Raw genomic sequence first — 14,776 nt, forward strand, 5'->3', positions numbered from 1 at the left:
ATACATCGTGTCAGAAAACAGGAGACCTCTGAGTCAGAGACAAAGACATGTACTCACAGCAAAAGCAGCAGCCAAGGTGACTTCAGAGCTTGGGTTCCCTGAGCCCCAATTCCCATAAGGCAACATAGGGAGGGCCAGAGGGTACTTATAGATGCTTTCAGGTGCAATACAGGAGGTGAAGTCTGAGTTTAGGAGGCTCACATTTTGCATAGGGCTGCAGGCAAATCTGCCCATCCTCCCTTTCAGAGAGAAACATTCTACACTGGAATGTGAGCAAACATTTCTGGGGAATGATGTCTATAAATCTCTTGGTGAAAGTTACCGTTTTGATCTTTATTTATCTAGGAATGCAAATACATTTGCTTCAGGGGAAGTCCCTGTCTTTAGCTCTCCAGGGCTGTCTGCTTGCACCAGGCATTCCTAGAAAGATAATCCTGGCGCACAGGAGTAAAACATGTAGGAGTGCTGAAGATTCACAGTCATCTCAACATCTCTGAAGTTTTTTTTTTCCCCCTTAAATTTCTCCTTTTGGACATTCCCGTTCACTTTCCTTTTAAAAATCTCATCCTTTCCAACAATTTCAATTGTGAGAATTTCCAAATCAAGTGTTCAATATCAAAACTCTGTGGTGACAAACTTGAAGTGTTGAATCAGACTATGTCAGCAGAAAGCACAATTATCAGTGATGTATGGGACAGCAATCTTGAATTAAAGAAGAAGGTGGGAAAGCCCCAAATCTCTCATAAATTATTATTATTATTATTATTATTATTAAGCACACGTCTGCTGGCAGGAAACAATTTATTTTAAAGATGACCTGTTACATTAGGTATTTGTATTGAATGTTACCTTATGTGTTGAAAAGGGAGTGAAGAGAGAATATATATGTAATTTCTTGCATATGGATAACATTGATGTAAGTATAACCAAAATACCAATGTAAGATTTGTGCACCAACCTAATAACACGAGCATGATTGATAGGTTTATCAGTAGTTTGGCTTATTGTTCAGTGAATATCCACTCCCCTCTCCCTTCTACTGTGAGGAGATTATACTTCTTGGGCCTGGCCCTGCGACTTGCTCTGGCCAATGGAATACTAATGGAATAGACAGGAGAGAGACCTTGAATATATTTGACTTGGCTCTTGGTTTGACAGAGTTTTCCTAGTCCTGCCATTGTTCATAAGAACACCATGTCCCACCGCTTCTTCAGCCTGGGCCCCAGAATAAGACTCAAGAAACAGGTATGAGCACAACCTGAACCCTGGAGCCTAGGCATCTGAGTGTCAGTCTGAGGCACAATTATTAGCTGACCTACAGGCCTGCCAGAAAGATAAATAAATTCTTGGTCAGGCATGGTGGCTCATACCTGTAATCATAGCACTTTGGGAGGCTGCGGCAGGTGGATCACCTGAGGTCAGAAGTTCAAGACCAGCCTGACAACATGGAAAAACCCCATCTCTGCTAAAAATATAAAATTAGCTGGGCGTGGTAGGGCATGCCTGTAATCCCAGATACTCAGGAGGCTGAGGCAGGAGAATCGCTTGAACCCAGGAGGCAGAGGTTGTGGGGAGCTGAGATGGCACCATTGCACTCCAGCCTGGGCAACAAGAGTGAAACTCTATCTCAGAATAAAAGAAAAATAAATTCTTAAATTACCTGGGCATGGTGGTACATGCTGTAATCCCAGCTACTCGGGAGGCTGAGGCAGGAGAATCACCTGAACCAGCAAGGCAGAGGCTGCAATGAGCTGAGATCATGCCACTGTACTCCAGCCTGGGAGACAGAGCAAGACCCCCCCCAAAAAAAAATAAAAGAGGAATTCTTGTTGTAAGCCACTTGGTTTTGGGATGTATGTGTGTTTTTTTGTTGTTGCTGTTTTGTTTTGTTTTGAGATGGAGTCTTGCTCTGTCACCCAGACTGGTGTGCAGTGGTGTAATCTTGGCTCACCTCAAGCTCTGCCTCCTGGGTTCACGCCATTCTCCTGCCTCAGCCTCCCAAGTAGCTGGGACTACAGGCACCCGCCACCATGCCTAGCTAATTTTTGTATTTTTAGTAGAGACAGGGTTTCACCGCGTTAGCCAGGATGGTCTCAATCTCCTGACTTAGTGATCCACCCACCATGGCCTCCCAAAGTGCTGGGATTACAGGCATGAGCCACTGCGCCGAGCCCTAAAAAGGGGAGGCATAAATAATCCACCCCTTGTTTAGCATATCATCAAGAAATAACCATAAAAGCAGGCAACCAGCAGCCCTCAGGGCTGCTCTGTCTATGGAGTATTATTTTATTCCTTTACTTTCTTAATAAACTTGCTTTTACTTTATGAACTTGCCCTGAATTCTTTCTTGTGCAAGATCTAAGAACCCTCTCTTGGGGTCTGAATTGGGACCCCTTTCCAGTAACATCTTTCTGGTGACCCAGATGGGACCTAGTGTGGAAACCCCCAACCCAAAGGCTAACTCTGGGTAAGTGGTGGGGTCTGATAACATCTTTCTCATGAACCACAAAAGGGACAATACTGAAAATACTTCTCAACCCAAAGGAAATAGACTTTAGCACTAATTGGCCAGCTTTGGTAATTGGGGAACCCAAGTAAAGGATGGGATTGGGTTAGAGGTACAACTTAGGGGAGTTAGAGTCTCTCCTAAAACAGAGTGGGTTAGAGACCCATCTTAATAAAAGGCAAGAACTCTTAACCAACCTTGGGTTAGAGGCCCAGATGAGGAGTTATCCCTTCTAAGATTTAGGGAGTTAGAGGCCTCTCTCAGTAAAGTCCTTCTTAGTTAAGAATGGGTTTGACACTATTAACTGCTATTCTCTTTCAAATAATCTTCCTTGCACTCTTTGCTGACAGCTATGGGTGACAGGATGAGGCATGAACAGGAGCTTTTTCTTCCCTAAAAGGGGAAACTTAAGAGTGAATGGGACTGCTGAGAAATATCCCTTCACAGCTGACAAGAGGCCACCTGAACTTTTGATTCAGTGTCACTGGAATGGGTGGGTCTTTCTCTGAAATCTCTGAGATCTTCATCTTCCCCATCCAGCCACAGCAAGGCTTTTCTCTCTCTCCTTTCCCTTTCTTATTTTTTCTATTACTCAGGGTCACCACCTGGCCCAGAGATCACAAGTTGAAACTCCTGGTCAGAGGTTGGATTAATGATGATGGGGCCCAAGAGGGGGCAAGTTTGAGCCTTGCCAGTTTGATACTGGGTGCTAAGCAGAGTGGCAGGTCATAAACTGCTTAACTTTTAAAAATTGTGCAGTTTATTTTATGTTATTTATTTATTTTTAAGACAGAATTCTGTGCTGTTGCCTAGGCTGGAGTGCAGTGGCAAAATCTTAGCTCACTGTAACCTCCACCTCCTAGATTCAAGTGATTCTCCTGCCTCAGCCTCCCAAGTAGCTGGGATTACAGGCACATACCACCATGCCCAGCTAATTTTTGCATTTTTAGTACAGACAGGGTTTCACCACATTGTCCAGGCTGGTTTCCAACTGCTGACCTCAAGTGATCCACTCTGCTTGGCCTCCCAAAGTGCTGGGATTACAGGCCTGAGCCACCATGTCCAGCCTCAATTCATTTTAAAGCATTACATTCTAGATGAGGCCTGGGGACATGTGGGATTAGCCATGCCCCCAGCTATGCAAAGAAGGTTATAAAGAAAAAGATTTTATATAACAAAGGATCTTGTATGGTAAATTCTTATCCTAAAGTAAAATGGTTGTTTGACAAGAGGAATGTTTAGGACAAGTCAGAAAGTCCAAGCATGTTATAAATGGTCTGTGTAAGTTGTAAAAAATTATAAAAGATAATTTGTGCAAAAAATGTTGTATAATTTAAAGGTAATTAGGCCTCCTAAATGCATCATAAAATGCCACTATAACTTGTAACTGTACAACTTGTCTGCTTTACAGCTAGGTAAGGCCTGGGACACATAAAATTAAATGCTAAAAAAAAGAATCAGACCTTATCTGCACTTCTGTCTGCTGTCCTAGGTTCCATACCTAATTAAAAGCCTGAACTTACCAAAGTTTTCACCAAAAGTAAAAGTCACTAAGAGTTAACAGTGTAATGTGTATTTGTGACTACTGAAGAAACAGTTTTACATGCAAGGTGTGTAAGAAAAGTAAACTTTGTTTTTAGTAAAAGCTTATTAAAAGACATGGGCATGCACATTTTTTTGCCTAAAGTGTTAAAGGATTGTTGTTTTTTTTTTTTTTTTTTTTTTTTTTGAGACGGAGTCTCGCTCTGTCGCCCAGGCTGGAGTGCAGTGGCTGCATCTCAGCTCACGGCAAGCTCCGCCTCCCGGGTCTATGCCATTCTCCTGCCTCAGCCTCCCGAGTAGCTGGGACTACAGGCGCCTGCCACCTCACCCGGCTAGTTTTTTGTATTTTTTAGTAGAGATGGGGTTTCACCGTATTTAGCCAGGCTGGTCTCGATCTCCTGACCTTGTGATCCGCCCGTCTCGGCCTCCCAAAGTGCTGGGATTACAGGCTTGAGCCACCGCGCCCGGCCTTAAAGGATTGTTTTAAGTGAAATAGGAAAGTTCTAAAGGTTTAAACAAGTTGTAAACATTTTATTTAAAAAAAGTTATTAAAAAAATCTGTGTGTGAACATATTGGCTCAAGTTAAAGGGATATTATGCAGTTTTTTTGGGAAACTAAACATTGGAATAAAAGCACAACAGGTTTCTCTTAAAGCAAAAACCTGCTTATACTCTGCTCTTTAACAAACATTGTAAAGGGTTATAAAAGAGGTTTATAAAAATCTTACCTTATGATCAAACTGACTAAAATTAAATACATTTGTCTATAAGGTTTTATTAAAAACTGGATTTGACAGTAATAGTATACTAATGTAAAAGTGACATTTGGCTTATTTTGTATAAAAATCATACAGGAAGCACTGTCAAATATAAAATAATGTTTAGTTTCTTTGGGCTATATTTGTATAAATCTGTTATTGGTATGTGTTCCAAAATAATTCTAATATAACTTAGCATATATTATTAATAATTATAATTGTTACATAAAATCATTGTATGCCACAGAGGTAACTAAATTTCTCTGTCAATTGTGTTTTTAACTGTGGCTGTCCTAAGACATTTTGTCATCCATAGACACTTGTTGTCTTGTTTAATTCCTCTTTTAAAAAATGGTTTATAATCAGCTATAGGACTCTAACAGGTGCTCTTAAATTCAGGTTTCTAATAACTGTGAATACTGTAATATTAAAATAGAGGAAAAAACTTTCAGGACTCATGGAAAGCTGAAATGTTCATAAATATCAAACAGGAATTAACTGCATGGACTAAACTAATAGAAGCTATTTACAGCTTTTAACAATTAAGTATACTCCTGTAAACAAAATGTGGGGCATATTTGTTTCTCTCTACCTGATTTCTCCAAAATATGGAAACAATTTGTAAGTATTCTTAATTTATGGCAATATATAGTTAAATCACACTGCCACCCCACTGAGATCCTTCCCTAATCAAACTAGCCAAGATCCCAATAGGGGCATGCAATAGGGGACAAATATAGTTATTTGCATAAGTGCAATAAAAATCCATTTTCTTTTGTAACAGGACGCAATTGGAAAAACTGGTTATTTTACCAAGGCTTTAACTGGAATGGTGTGTTTTCCTTTAAGGAATTAAACTTAACTTATAGAGCCAATAAAATCCCTTGGGAGAAGCGGCCTCAAACCTTACCTACACAGCCCCTGTAGGGTTTCTGACCTGTGGTAAGTGAAGAATGTCACTTTCTAACAGGCCCAGGAGCCCCAAGTTATCCTGGAACCTCAAGAGGAGAGGAATTTACCCAACTCATAGGTATTTAAGAATACAAACCCATGGCAGGGCTCGGCTCTAAAAAAAAAAATCTTATCTAAGATTCCTTCTATGGAACAGATTTCCATCAAAGCCAATTTACAAAAAGCTTATGTGAAAAATAATTATTCTTGCTACACTTTATACAAATAATCAGGCCAAGTATAATAAAGCAAGTCGGTCTTACCATAATTTGTCTTTAATAAAAATGGGAAACTGGAGAAAGAAAACTTATGTTTCAAGAACTGTGGTACATTTGTTATTAAGTTCTAGTCTCATCAGTCACTTTAAAATTTTTTTTCCTGCAAGTTAAACTGACTCTGCTTATTCCTGAAAATCAACCAGTAATCTCTAACTGCTTCTCAAAAGAAACAAGAGGGATGGGTAATGTCAAAATCTGAATCAATATCTAGTTCTGGGCACATACTGGAATCATCTAGCAACCCCATATCAGCTTGGTTCTAACAGTTGCCCAGTTCATAGAAAGCCTTCTAACTTAGTTTACTTGGGATAATTTTGCTTACGTTGCTTTACTGTTGTGAAATATATTGCTCTTGTACTCTTTGTACAGCAATGCAAAATAAGCTTACTCAACATTTTCTGAAACACTTATTAATCTTCCAAATATCACCTTTTGTTGGAATTCAAAAGTTATAAATGGCCCTCAACATACCACTGCTTTTTCTTTTTTTTTAGACAAAAATCTCACTCTGTTGCACGGGCTGGAGTGCAGTGGTGCAATATTAACTCACTGCAACCTGTGCCTCCCCGGTTTGAGCGATTCTCATGCCTCAGCCTCCTGAGTAGCTAGGATTACAGGCACCTGCCACCATGCCTGGCTAATTTTTATATTTTCAGTAGAAACAGTGTTTCACCATGTTGGCCAGGCTGGTCTCAAACTCCTGACCTCAGGTGATCTACCTGCCTCAGCCTCCCAAAGTGTTGGGATTACAGGTGTGAGCCACCATGCCCAGCCCAATGCTTTCTAACTAAACTCCTCTCTACCCTAAACACAAAAGACCCTAATAGTTAGGCAGGAATATCATCGCCCCTATTCAGCATAAAGAAGTTACAGAAAATGGATCTTTGTCCCTCTGCAGCCTTTAGGATTAAGGGTTCTCTTACAAAAGGAAGGTGGGAAATGTCAGAGGCGTTGGAACCAGAGCAACTCCATCTTGAAAAGGAGCTGGGTAAAATAAGGCTGAGACCTACTGGGTGGCATTCCCAGACAGTTAAGGCATTCTGATTCATAGGATGAGATAGGAGGTCAGCACAAAATACAGGTCATAAAGACCTTGCTGATAAAAAACAAGTTATGGTAATAAAGCCAGCTAAAACCCACCAAAACCAAGATGGTACCAAGAGTGACCTCCAGTCATCCTCACTGGTACACGCCCACCAGCGCTGTGACAACTTATAAATGCTATTACAACGTCAGAAAATTATTCTATATGGTACAACAATGAGAGACATGAATAATCTACCCCTTGTTTAGCATATCATCAAGAAATAACCATAAAAATGGGCAACCAGCAGCCCCTATGGAGTAGCCATTATTTCACTCCTTTACTTTCTTAATAAATTGCTTTCACTTTAATTTAGACTCACCCTGAGTTCTTTCTTGCATGAGATCCAAGAATCCTCTCTTGGAGTCTGGATCGGGACCCCTTTCCAGTAACAAAAGTAGATTAGAGATTATCAGAGGTTGGGGAGTTATTGCTTAATAATTAGAGTTTATTTTGGGCATGTTGAAGTTTCAGCAGTAAATAGTGGCGATGGCTGCTCAACATTGTGAATATCATTAATTAAGCTATACACCTAAAATAGCCAAGATGGCAAATTTTGTGTTATATATACTTTACCACAATTTGTAAATGAATAATGAATTAGCCAAAATATATTGAAATGGGTGAATTGTATTGCATGTGAATTATATCTTGACATAGTTGTTAGGGGCAAAAAGGGCATTCACAATTTCAACCTTGCTGAAAAGACACAATTCTGCAGTGCTAGTAAGAGGAGTTAGGACACAGGATAAGGTTGACATGTAATTATTAAGTAAGCGTATGCAAGCTTAAAATCCAAAAAATAATAAAGGAAATGCAAAGCCAGTAATTGAGGACAGAGCCACTAGTCTCCTAGTTTTCATGTTTTGCTATTCAATACTTACTATTTGTCTAACTTCCTAGAACTTGTAACATTGTCAGTGTCCAGCTGCCTTAATATTCCAGGGAGCACTGCTGAGACTGTTTTGGCTTTTGCATGATGAGTAATTATAATGCTATAAGAGAGGCACACCTGAGTCCTGGGATTACCCCTTTACCTCTATTTAAGTTTATCTATTTAGGTTTATCTATTCCATTCCAGTAATAATTACTTACCGCTATTTTAAAAAAGAAAACAGGTTTTTTGACATCAGCTGTTGCTATTCTATACGTTATCTTCTTTCTGCAAGGGAAGGTATCCTTATCTCCGTTCTGGATCTGAGCCTGAAATTTGGCCACCTTTTCTTGATTCATGCTGATGGTGAACCTGAAGCAGGAGGCTCTTTCAACACCAGCCAGTGGCAACAGCAAAATGGCAGCTCTGATGCAGACAGAGAATGGAGACCATTGGCAGTTAGTTTTAAGCAAATGAGTTTCTAGATTCTCAACTTCTGTCTATGCTTTTTCTTAAAAGAGATCTTCTATCATGCTAACTCTCAGATGTTACCCAGTCCTACTCTTTCAGCTTCCCATTTACATCCAAGCTCCTGCTACTTATATACAACCACTATGGTGCATTGCTTATGGGAGGAGAAACCTCCAGGGCTCCAGGAGGGATACATTTCTAAATATTAGTGTTGGCCAATGAGGAAGTGGATGACTCTGATGATGGAGTAATGCATCTTTTGCAAGTTAGATGTTTTCCAATTCTTTGCTTTCAACAAAACTGAAAGAGAGCTGAAAAAGTTGACACATCAAATTTTATTAAAAATCAACTTTTGATAATCAGTAACTATGTGGGTTTTGGCATATACTTCAGAAAGAGTTCACATAATTGAATGAAATCACTATAATAAAACCCCCTCTATTCCATTCTACCTATTTCTGCTACAAGGAGTCAAATAAGAACAAATCCATACTTAAAGAAAGGCCTTTTTCAAAAAGACTTATGTAATGGGGGTGGCAGGGGGAAAGCTATTGTGAAAGAATACTCCACTGGAGCAAACAAGGTTAGAAGGAACAAAGTATGGGGGAAATGGAATCAGAGAGTGGCACATTGGACAATTTTTCTTTGCAGTCAGCTAATTCTGGAAGGGTCATTAAGGAAGTTGTTCCACATTCTAATGCTTGTTTAAACTCAACGATAGGCCAAAGTTCAGGAGCCTGAGGGGAAAAGAGAAGCCTAACTAGAGTTTGGTCAAGTCAGATTAGCAGGCATTTTGTCCAGACTGGTCAGTGCAAACAGTTCATCTAATCATTTATGAGACAAAATAATGGGATAATTTGGAGAGCCTGTATTGTCTTTGTCTTAGGTAAATAAGACATTTAGGGAAGGGTGGATTTTTGCAGTTAGCCATTTCCAGGACCACAAAAGAGTGGAGGGATTTTTAAACTATTGCTATTTTCCAGGAGTATGATGCCCAGGTAAAGTTCAACATTGCCAAATTTTTTTTTTTTTTTTTGAGATGGAGTTTTGCTCTGTCACCCAGGCTGGAGTGCAATGGTGCCATCTTAGCTCACTGCAACCTCTACCTCCCAGGTTCAAGTGATTCTCCTGCCTCAGGCTCCTGAGTAGATAGGATTACAGGCATCTGCCACCATGCCTGGCTACTTTTTTGTATTTTTAGTAGAGATGGGGTTTCACCATGCTGGCCAGGCTGGTCTCGAACTCCTAACCTCAGATGATTCACCCTCCTCGGCCTCCCAAAGTGCTAGGATTACAGGCATGAACCACCGTGACTGGCCCCATTGCCAAAGGTTTACATGGATTTGATGTTGAACCCTGTGCATTTTATTAAAAAGCCATCAGCATCCACACAACATCCATTTCACTAAGGTAAGTATTTCTGGTAATGTTTTACTTCCATATTGGAGTACCCACTAACTCAGCTGCTAGTGTTAAGTTCAGGAATGACAGAAGGACTCATTAGATCCAATTTGTTTCCATAATATAGATGCTCATTCCATGCAAACTGCTTCATTATGCAGAGTCCACAATTACATTTTTGGCATCCTGATCATTTTATCTAAGGATCCAAGATCACAAGGATTTCTTAAGCAGTTGCTGGTATTTTTCAACAAAATTACTCAGCTTCTTTATACTGTAATGCTGGTCTTCTGTAATGCCTTGCATGCCCCTATTGGGATCTTGGCTAGTTTGATTAGGGAAGGATCTCAGTGGGGTGGCAGTGTGATTTAACTATGTTGTCCCTCCCTGCCCCTTACAGGTACTAGGGCCGCTATGAAGATCAGATTTTCCTAGGCTTAGAGCTCTTGGCTTTTCTTTTCCCTTCTCTTTGTCAATGCTTTCATTTCCAACAAAGCCATAAGAAATGACCACGGGATAGTATTTCTAGTTTTTCCCTGCTTCGCTTGCTTCTCTTTTTTCAACCCATTTAATCAGTTCTTAGTGAATCAGATCAAAGTTTTTTTAAATTTCACTGATAAGAGCAATTCTTGGATGGAGTCATATCAAACAACATGATGGTTAAGCAATCTTTCAGGCATCAAAATTATCTGTTCCCTGTTCATCTTCTTACAACATGAGAGTTTTGCCTCTGTGGGGTAAGAGGTCTTCGTATCAATCGCCACTTTATTTTTAATTTAACTTTTCTTTTTCATTACTCCCAAAGCATTGGAATCAATCGCCACTTTTGATACAAATCTGGATTGATGGAAAGACTAACAAAACAATGCAGTTCCTTCCTTCCTTCCTTCCTTCCTTCCTTCCTTCCTTCCTTCCTTCCTTCCCTTCCTTCCTTCCCTTCATTCCACCCTCCACCGCCCCCCTCCTTTCTGTCTTTCTTTCAACAGAGTTTCACTCTTGTTGCCCAGGCTGGAGTGCAATGGTGCAAACTCGGCTCACTGCAACCTCCACCTTTGCAGTTCAAGCAATTCTCCTGCCTCAGTCTCCCAAGTAGCTAGGATTACAGGCATCCGCCACCACACCTGGCTTGTATTTTTAGTAGAGACAGGGTTTTGCCATGTTGGCCAGGCTGGTCTCCATCTCCTGACCTCAGATGATCCACCTACCTCAGCCTCCCAAAGTGCTGGGATTACAGATGTGAGCCACCTCACCTGGCTCCAAACAATGCAGTTTCAATACCAGTTTACTTATCTTATTCAAAGGACACAGGACAGGTAGTTCAGCATGCAAGCAAGCACTGTTTTGAGCAAAAGGCCTTACAATATCCCAAGCATAGCTTCCAAGACTTGTCATTTCATGGGTCATGCTCAGTTACAAGAGATGAAGGTAAAGCAAGATGGACCACCTTGACACTGGGAAGCTCTTCAACTATCTGCTCTTTGACTTTTTATAACCTATTAGTCATATTGTTCCTCAGGGTGTGTATAACTTAATAAATAACTTTTTTTTTTTTTTTTGAGACAGAGTCTCACTCTGTTGCCCAAGCTGGAGTGCAATGGCCTGATCTTGACTCACTGCAACCTCTGCACCCCAAGTTCAAGCGATTCTCCTGCCTCAGCCTCCTGTAGCTGGGATTACAAGTGCGTGCTACCACACCTGGGTAATTTTTGTATTTCTAGTAGAGACGGGGTTTCACCATGTTGGCTAGGATGGTCTCGAATTCATGACCTCATTATCCGCCCGCCTCAGCCTCCCAAGTTTCTGGGATTACAGGTATGAGCCATCGCGCCCAGCCATAAATAACATTATTTGGGGGCAGCTATACCACATCAATGAAAGGTTATACAACAAATAGCCTAGACAACCAGATACACTTCAGGTGCAAAAAGCATGGTCCACACAACATTCTACACTTACTGTAACTTAGTACATTTTGAGAACTAATTTTGCAAGAAAGTAAATTCAGGGTCAGCTTCCAGGTGTCCCTGGACCTGGACCAAGAGTTTCAATTCTCTCATAATTGTTTTCCTTACAACGTTTAAGAATTATTTTTTTTAAGTATATTTACTTTTTGTGATTGTTTGTTTACTACTAATAACTGTAGTGATCATTTAATCCAGAAGAAACATTGACCATTTAGAACTTTAAGATTACAGGAAATAAAAACAATTTAAAATAATTTCATTTCATAGACATATTTTTGCGGATAGAAATATAAGATGATTAATAAAAGACTTTTGAACACACATTAAAATCCAATTTTATGGGGAAAAGGAATGAAAAATTTTTTCAAAGAAAATAAATTACATAAAATGTCTGTCTATTGAAGAAGAGTGTTATTTTTCTCTGTTGTTTGATGAATGATGGAATATACCAAAACCCTATGCTATTTAGATTCCAGTAGATACACTTCAAAAAGTAATATACCTTCTATTTTTATGTATTTATTTATTTATTTAGACAGAGTCTTACCCTGTTACCCAGGCTGGAGTGCAATGGCACAATCTCGGCTCACTGCAACCTCTGCCTTCTGGGTTCAAGCGATTCTTCTGCCTCAGCCTCCTGAGTAGCTGGGACTACAGGTGCTCGCCACCATGCCTGGCTAATTTTTGTATTTTTAGTAGAGACGGGGTGTTAGCCAGGGTGGTCTCGATCTCCTGACCTCGCGATTCGCCCACCTCGGCCTCCTAAAGTGCTGGGATTACAGCCGTGAGCCACTGCGCCTGGCCAAGCCTGGCTATTTTTTTGTATTTTTAGTAGAGACGGGGTTTCATCATGTTGGCCAGGCTGGTCTTGAACTCCTGACTTCATGACCAAAGTGCTGGGATTATAGGTGTGAGCCACTGCACCCAGCCAAACAAAGTAATATAAATTCTATGTTTAAAGGTCAATATTTACACTACGTCTGAAATTATGTTCTTTAAAACAAGTTAGAAGTAGGTGAGGAAGAACATATCTTTTTGAAGTTATTTTAGATGTACTGAGAAAAAGTTAAGTTTAACAGAGAGAAGGGATGACTGAATTATGTAAAACTATATGACTATCTAAGAGTTCTTTTGGTATGCTTTTAATCTAGCCATAGCCCTTAGATCTATCCACTCCGTAAGACACACATGTTTTTCTCCAATTACTTTAGGGGCTACTACGGTATGTCAAAGATCATGTCACTTGATTTTATTTATCTTTTCATTGCAACACTATTCACAACTTGTCACTTTTTTAAGAACACAAGGTCAGTTAGGTAGACTGGATGAGGATTCTTAGTTTTTCATACTCTGTATCCAAATTTTACCTTGACACCCTTTGCCATGTGACTTTGCAGTTCTCCCCACTAGGGAAGGAATGTATCTGCTATGAGTTACTTTGACTAGTGAAATATGAGTTGAGGCCTGGCATGGTGGCTCACGCCTGTAATCCCAGGACTTTGGGAGGCCAAGGCGGGTGAATCACCTGAGGTCAGGAGTTCGTGACCAGCCCGGCCAACATGGTGAAACCCTGTCTCTACTAAAAATACAAAAATTAGCCGGGCATGGTAGCAGGTGCCTGTAATCCCAGCTGTTTGGGAGGCTGAGACAGAAAAATCACTTGAACCCAGGAGACGGAGGTTGCAGTGAGCCGAGATCATGCCACTGCACTCCAGCCTGGGCAACCAAGAGCGAAACTCTGTCTCAAAAAACAAACAAACAAAATAATAAAAAAAGAAAATAACTATGAGTCAAAGGAACAGTGTGGCAGTTCTTGCTTCAAGAGACAATAATTTCAGATATGTTACTGCGATTATTTATTTATGTATGTATGCATTTTTTTTTTTTTTTGTGAGATAGAGTCTCACTCTGTCGCCCAGGCTAAAGTGCAGCGGCACCATCTCAGCTCACTGCAACCTCCACCTCCTGGGTTCAAGCGATTCTCCTGCATCAGCCTCCCGAGTAGCTGGGATTACAGGTGCGTGCCACCATGCCTGGCTAATTTTTGTATTTTTAGTAGAGATAGGGTTTCACCATATTGGTCAGGCTGATCTCAAACTCCTGACCTCGTGATCCACCTGCCTTGGCCTCCCAAAATGCTGGGATTACAGGCGTGAGCCACTGCACACAGCTGTTCCTGTGATTTTTTTTTTTGCGAAAATTTATGAGTTTTTCCTTTGAGTGAGAAAACTGGTGATATTTGAATAATGGCTGAAGAATAGTATTGTATGAATGTTAATTTCCCAGTTATGATCGCTGTACTGTGATTGTGTAAGACATTAACACTAGGGAACACTGTGTAAAAGATATACAGGAACTCTGTACTATTTTGGAAACACTGTAGTAAGTCTAAAATTATTTCAAAACAAAAAGTTTAAAGGACATGCCCCAGTTAGCTGCTGGTCCAAAGAACTGAGGAAACATATTGAGCAGTCCTGAACCCAAGTAGAAGCCTGGAGCCACACTCAGGCAACCTATAGCCTAAAGCAAAGTTGCTCCAGCCCATGCAAAGGTCCATGAACTTGTTGTTGTAAGCCTGAGACATAAGGAGGTGTGTTACGAAGCATTATTGTGGTAATAACTGACTGTATTAGTCCATTCTCACACTGCTATAAAGAATTGCCCGAGACTTGGTAGTTTAAAGGAAAGGGGTTTAATTGACTCACAGTTCTGCAGGGCTGGGGAAGCCTCGGGAAACTTATAATCAGGGTGAAAGGGGAAGCAAAACCTTCCTTCTTCACACGGCAGCAGGAAGGAGAAGTGCTGAGCAAAAGAGGGGACATCCCCTGATAAAACCATCAGATCTCATGAGAACTCATTCACTATCATGAGAACAGCACGGGGGATCCACCCCCATGATTCAATTACCTCCCACCAGGCCCCTCCCACGACATGTGGGAATTATGGG

The 14,776-nt window shown here is 40.6% G+C and overlaps 1 long non-coding RNA gene across 1 annotated transcript in view; it reads right to left on the reverse strand.

Moving 5' to 3' along the window:
- The window catches only part of LOC135966203 (uncharacterized), a 108,808-nt gene that overhangs the window by 59,077 nt on the left and 34,955 nt on the right, over positions 1-14,776 (reverse strand). The window contains exons 2-3 of the long non-coding RNA XR_010579354.1: positions 8,215-8,419; positions 7,442-7,500 (exon numbers count right to left, since the gene is read on the reverse strand). This is a non-coding gene — a long non-coding RNA (uncharacterized lncRNA). The remainder of the gene's footprint in view (positions 1-7,441; positions 7,501-8,214; positions 8,420-14,776) is intronic.

This window comes from Macaca fascicularis, chromosome 11, assembly GCF_037993035.2.
Source record: "Macaca fascicularis isolate 582-1 chromosome 11, T2T-MFA8v1.1".
Taxonomy (NCBI): Eukaryota; Metazoa; Chordata; class Mammalia; order Primates; family Cercopithecidae; genus Macaca; species Macaca fascicularis.